The sequence below is a fragment of the Olea europaea genome, unplaced genomic scaffold (assembly GCF_002742605.1).
Source record: "Olea europaea var. sylvestris unplaced genomic scaffold, O_europaea_v1 scaffold1616, whole genome shotgun sequence".
NCBI lineage: Eukaryota > Viridiplantae > Streptophyta > Magnoliopsida > Lamiales > Oleaceae > Olea > Olea europaea.
Genome location: NW_019233796.1, coordinates 110,281 through 116,377, shown reverse-complemented (window position 1 = coordinate 116,377; position 6,097 = coordinate 110,281). Strand labels below are relative to the sequence as shown.

General features: G+C 33.1%; 1 pseudogene; it reads left to right on the top strand.

Moving 5' to 3' along the window:
• Positions 1–159: 159 nt before the first annotated feature.
• Positions 160–6,097, top strand: part of LOC111377161 — a 7,294-nt pseudogene continuing 1,356 nt past the window's right edge.

The window sequence follows — 6,097 nt, the reverse complement described above, 5'->3', positions numbered from 1 at the left end:
AAAAAAAAAAAAAAATTATGTACACCAATCATTTTTCTTAATTTTATACTACCGCTTCAAATCGACTATCAATTCAAACAAGAAGAATCCGCCGTCCCAACGGCAACCTATTCTTTCTTTGAGGAGGGTGAGAGCGGAATATGGCGGCGATTTCAAATGATGGGAAGATCCCATATGGCGACGGCGATAGTGCAGGTGTTCAATGGAGGTTACCATGTTATCTCCAAAGTTGCACTCAACGTGAGGATGAATCAGCTTGTTTTCTGTTTGTATCGGGATATCATTGCTTCTCAATCCTCGCTCCGGTAGCTTATTTCAGCGAAAAGTAACCCTCAAATCCCTCCCTCCCTCTCTATGTATATTTGTGTAGAAGTTTTGCTATTCCAAGATGAGGATAACTCTTGGCATTGATTCTTTTTAGACTACTAATAATTTAGATCCAATACAATCAGAAATATTGGTCAATTTTTTATTTTTATCAAATTTAGTGTGGGGAGATTAGTTATGGTTCTGATGAGAATCCCAAATAATATCAGGAAACTCGTACCATTTTGGAATGAAATAGTTGTGTCCCATCTCCTGAATTTCTAGATATAATTTTTTGTCATGGTTGTATTGTACCTTAGTCTGATGTCTACTAAATATCATGAAGTCTATATCGAGAACACACACACACAGCCTTGAGCGTATAAAAGATTAAGGAGAATTATAAAAAAATGTCACTTTTTTTAAAATGTACAAAAAATTTGCATGTGCACCTAATTTAAAAAAAAAAAAATGTTACTTTTTTGTGGGAAATGTCCAACTTACCCTTCATGTCCCCCTTTTTAGGAACATTTAATGCTAACTTTCCAATCCAATTAATGTTATGATTTGATTAGTTAAATTTATATATTATAATTATGGATATATTAAATTTATATATTATAATCATTGGATATATGTGTATTCTATTGTATAATATGAATTTACTTTAAAAAAAAAATAAAAGAAGTAAAAAACCCTATTTTAACATCAAACAAATATCTTCTTCAACAAACCATCATTTCATCAATCTTTTTCATCCTTGATCAAGAAGACATTACTATTTGATTCATCGTTCATTTTAAGATGTTAGTTATTACGAATTGTTTATATTTTTATCGAATAGCTTACCCTTTTTTAAATATTAAAAAAATATGATCATCAAAATGAAGAATGCTTTTGAAACTCTTATTAATCATATGCTCTTGATTTTTGAAATATTTTTGAAGGGAAAAGATATAAAAATGAAATCCCAAAAAGATTTAAGCAAATGCTAAGTATTACATTCCATGTTTAATAAAGCATTCAGTCATTTATTTTTTGAAAGAAATTGTAATGATGTAATTGTTGTAGTTGAGAATTGATTATAACCATTAATGTTTCTAACAAAGTACAAAACATGTCTGAAACTTCTCGACAGTTTTGACAGTTGAACTGTCGAACTCGACATTTAGAAATGTCGAGATAAATAATTTAACTGTTTGGATTCAACCATTCATTTCACCTTTTGTCATTGAATGGATTTAAATATTCAAAAGTATCACTTTCATGCTATTAAATATCGACATATTAATTGTGCAGGGTTTTTACTGTTGCAATATCAACTTTTCAGGTATTAATAATCATTTGAGATTTATCGTGCTCATGGACAAAAATTTGTTTATGTGGATGATGAATGGAAGTGGAGAGTGGACAAAATCACTTTCGTTTTAGTTCCAACAAATATTACCTATGCACTCGTTATGGTAGAGTTGACCATAATCGAATCACATGTTCCAACTCCATTCTAACACAACTAATGTAAATAGGCTTGATGTTTAAAAATAGTTGAAGTTGTATTTTGAATATTCCCCCAATAGCGTTGTACATTCTAAAATTATATTATCATTTTATTATTATTTGCATTTATTAGTCGTGTTTAAGTTCACAAGCAAAATAATTGTATAGACAACAATTGCATACCATTCGACAGAAGGATTCTATCATTCTTGACAGATGGTTGTGAAGTATGAAATTTGACTACAAAAAGTGTATAAGGGACATGCTATTCTCGAACACATTCTCAACTTACATTATTATTAGCATTTTATTATCATTTGCAAATATTGCATAACATCCTGACAGTTAAACTATCGGTCACGACAGAAGGTTTCTGTCATTCTCGATAGTTGGTTGCAAGCAGAAAATGTAACTACAAATAAGATGCACAAGGGTAAGTTGTTGCATAACATTTGATAAAGACGTTACTATATTTATCCCTGACAAAATTAGAATACATAACTTAACAAATTTTCTCGTACTAATTGAACAATTCAACGAGTATGAGAAACGAGAAATGATTAAATGTGTCACCACATGTGGATGCAACTACTAAATCATGTTTATAACAACATTCTTGGAGGTAAGCAAAATAAGGTCATTGATTACACAAATCAAGTCTAATGCAGTATGACAAATTTGGTCATACTATTTTTTTATCATTTTTCTCCTCTCCTTGGTGTATAGAATACTAGTAGATGCTGCAGGAAATCGAATGTGTGTTGATCATTGTTCTTTGTGTTTACAATATCGTTACTTTCGATGGGTATGGTGGCTGCCTCCGTCATGCTACAAGTTGAGGGAACTTTTTCGTTGTTCGGGTACGACACTTTAAGCTCTATGGGTCCTCCATCTATTTAAAAACAACATTTGCAACACTAACCGACATGAGTTCATTATTTCTAGTTTGCAATCTAAAAAAACTCATATTTGAAACCTTACATATGATATTCTTCTTCCTTCTGTATTGACGTAATAAACAGAATCCTAATGCAAGAACTTGCACTCCATATAGCTCTCAAAGAATCAAGAGAGGAAACATAGAAAAAAAGAAAAGAGAAATTTTGCAAAGAAACGTATTAGAGAGATAAAAATGAATAAGAGGGGCAAAAATGTTCAAAATTGACAATCTTGAAAAAACTTTTAAAAAGTGCCATTTTTGTAAATGCAAAGCCAAAAGTTGAATATTTTAGTAATAAGGATTAATTATCTAAGGGATAGAGGGCTCTGACCAACTCTATATATAATTAAAAGGTCAGTTCCACACAGGGGTGGAGCCACACAGAGGCGAGTGCAGGCATTCGCCTCACCTCACGTGGGACTGCAAGGCAGTGCCCACACTGGAATTTCTAGAGGATTGGATCTGCTGAAAACACTTTTCTCTCCACTCTATTTCAAGGCTGCTTTTGTTGATTCGGTCCTCCAGCTTGAATTTACTTCTTATTTCCGTCAATCAACTTTTCATCTGGGAATTTCAGTTTTCTAGTGGGGCATCTTCTTGGTTTCTTCATAGCTTGAAGATTGTGTGTATTGTGTATGTATATTTCATATAAAATTTGATTTCAGTCAAAGAGTAGTGGAATTGCAGACTTGCAGGGTGTCAGGCCACTTTGGTCGGATGGATTGGGTTTGAATTTTAAAGTGGTCATTGCCATGGTCTTTGCATTTGTGTTGTGGATTGAATTTGAATTTTAAATTGGTCCACTTCCATGGTGTTTGCATTTGTATATTATTTTATTTAGGTAATATTATTAGTGGAAGGTGGCGTTAATAGTGATAGTCACTGTGAAATATGGAGATTTAATTCATTCGACAGTGTGAAATGTTTACCATTAATATACTTTAATATTGTTTCTCAATATTTGCTCAATTTAAAAGTTTATTGTTATTGTCCTTTTAATGTTAACATGTTTATAATTTTAAAATTTTAAATGTTTACCATTATACTTTAATATTGCCTGTTGTAAATTTTTGGAGGCTTATTATTTTATTACTTATGGATGATTCTTGCTGAAATTATGGTCCTATACCATGAATTTCTAATAATTGATGACTCCTCCGGCTACTTTGAATGACACTGCCACCAGCGGAAGTGGGAACCACAGTGAGAAGAAGCCGCAACAATCATAGCTGCAAGGACTAAAAAAATTACTGTAGCCGATATCTAAAATTGTGCCTACACTGGATAAAAATTCTGGCTTCGCCCCTGGTTCCACAAAGCAATTATCAAATATTATGTTTTATAATACTGGGTGGTGAGTTATGAAATGAATTAGCCCAGTTTAGCTAAAAAAATTGATTTTAGTAGATTTTGATAAAAAGAAATATGTGGTTGCAAAGTTGATGAAAGTTGTGAGTCATAAAAAATATTGTCATAATTAATTGTTAGCTTGGAGAAAATCAATCTTAGTCAACTATATTTTTTAAGAAAGGCTCTCAGTCTAGCCTCTAGGTCCAGTTCAATTCTACGTGCTAGCAACTAAACACAAATCTTTATATATATATTATACCAAGCTGTTACTGCTTTTGCTTCTCATTCCTAACAAAATTTTTCATGTTGCTTTTGGATATTTGTAGATTTGTGATATGTAAAGGAACATCTGAAAACAATGAAACCATTAGGGTTATAGAATAAAAAATTGTTCATTCTAAAATATTTTCTTGAGTTTTACTGTTAGGTTTTGCTATATATAGATAGTGCAGCACTATTTAATCTCATATCCCATATTTTGCAGAAGGCTAAGACCCCTTCTGAATAGACACCTTTTATTCACATTCTTAAAAAGATTGAACCCCAACTTTGATGGCCCCCACTGCCTTGCCTCTAGAGCTTTGCGAGGGAGGTAAATCGCGGGATGTACCCCAACAGGTCAAGGAACAAGAGCTGCCTATACACTGCGCCTATAAGGAGTCTAATTCCATGTTTCAGGAATCAAACCCCACACTGCGGCTGTCAGCTAGACGTGAGATAACCTCACTCCTGTCTTTTGCACCACTAGGCTATGCCCCGGGGGCTCCTTTTATTCACATTCTTCTTTCTTGGTTTGACAGGGTAAGTTTAATATCTCCTGCGTTTTTTATGCTTTATTTTTATGTACTGCAGTATTTCTGATTTATCTTCATCTCTTTCATTTTTCTTGGAATTGAATAAGGATTTTCGCCAAACAACTTTTGTTTCTTATTGGTCTCGGCTACACAAATCCAAGTTATGCTTCAGCCTTCTATTCCAGTATTTACATGAGCATTGGCTGTGATAATGGCAGTCTACTCTATTCATGCTTTCTCTATATACCTCTCATATGCACACTCTGCTCGTGTGCACACACAAAAACTCTGCATTATCAAACCCTGCCCTCCCACCTGTATGCTTCTTGTATGCATCAACGCCTTTAACGCACTTGAGAGTAGATGCACATCCATTTCCTTTATGTATATAAACATAATCCATATATATTATCATTGTTAAATTCTACATTTATTTATTCTTTATGCAGTACTGAAATAGTGAGTTTGCAAACAACTGAAGGTCAAGATAGGTCGGGAGCTATTCTTTTCTGTATTTGTGGTGCAATTCTAATGGCTACGCTCTGCGGTCCTACCATGTTTGGATATCTGCCATGTTTGGATATAAGGAATTAGAATTTGCAGTGAGTGAAATAAGTGCCTAGGGTCCTGAACCTGTTGGGTGGTTATCGTCTGCTTTTCTAGAATTAGGGATTGATAATTGGCACCTTGGTGTTTTAGAGCCCGTTTGGTACCCATTTTTTTCAAAATGCATTTTTCTCTCTCTTCTTTTCAACCACACATTCTTTATTAAAATAATATTACAAGTAAATAAAAAACTTTTCGTTATTTTTCAACCATACATTTTTCATCAATTTACTATTCAAAAATACATTTTTACATAAAAATATCTCTCAAACATCCTCTTATGCTTAATTGGGAACTACATGTGCATAGCAGCTTATCTAGCCATTCAGGTGAATGATATCAATCTTGAAGTTTTTAATGTTTTGAGAATCTATTTTTATGAGAAACAGAGTATCTTTTGCAAATCATCAAGATGATATCCAGTGCTGAACAGATATTGAGACCATTGGACAGAACAGTGTATCTCCTGTAGTTGAATGAAATTTGACCCCTAGTCCTAATCAAAATGTCATCCTTCTAGATTTTTATTTTTATTTTTTTTATTTTTTATGTTGATCTGGTCAACCAAAACTTTTTTTTTGGGGTGGGGGGGGGGGTTACATAT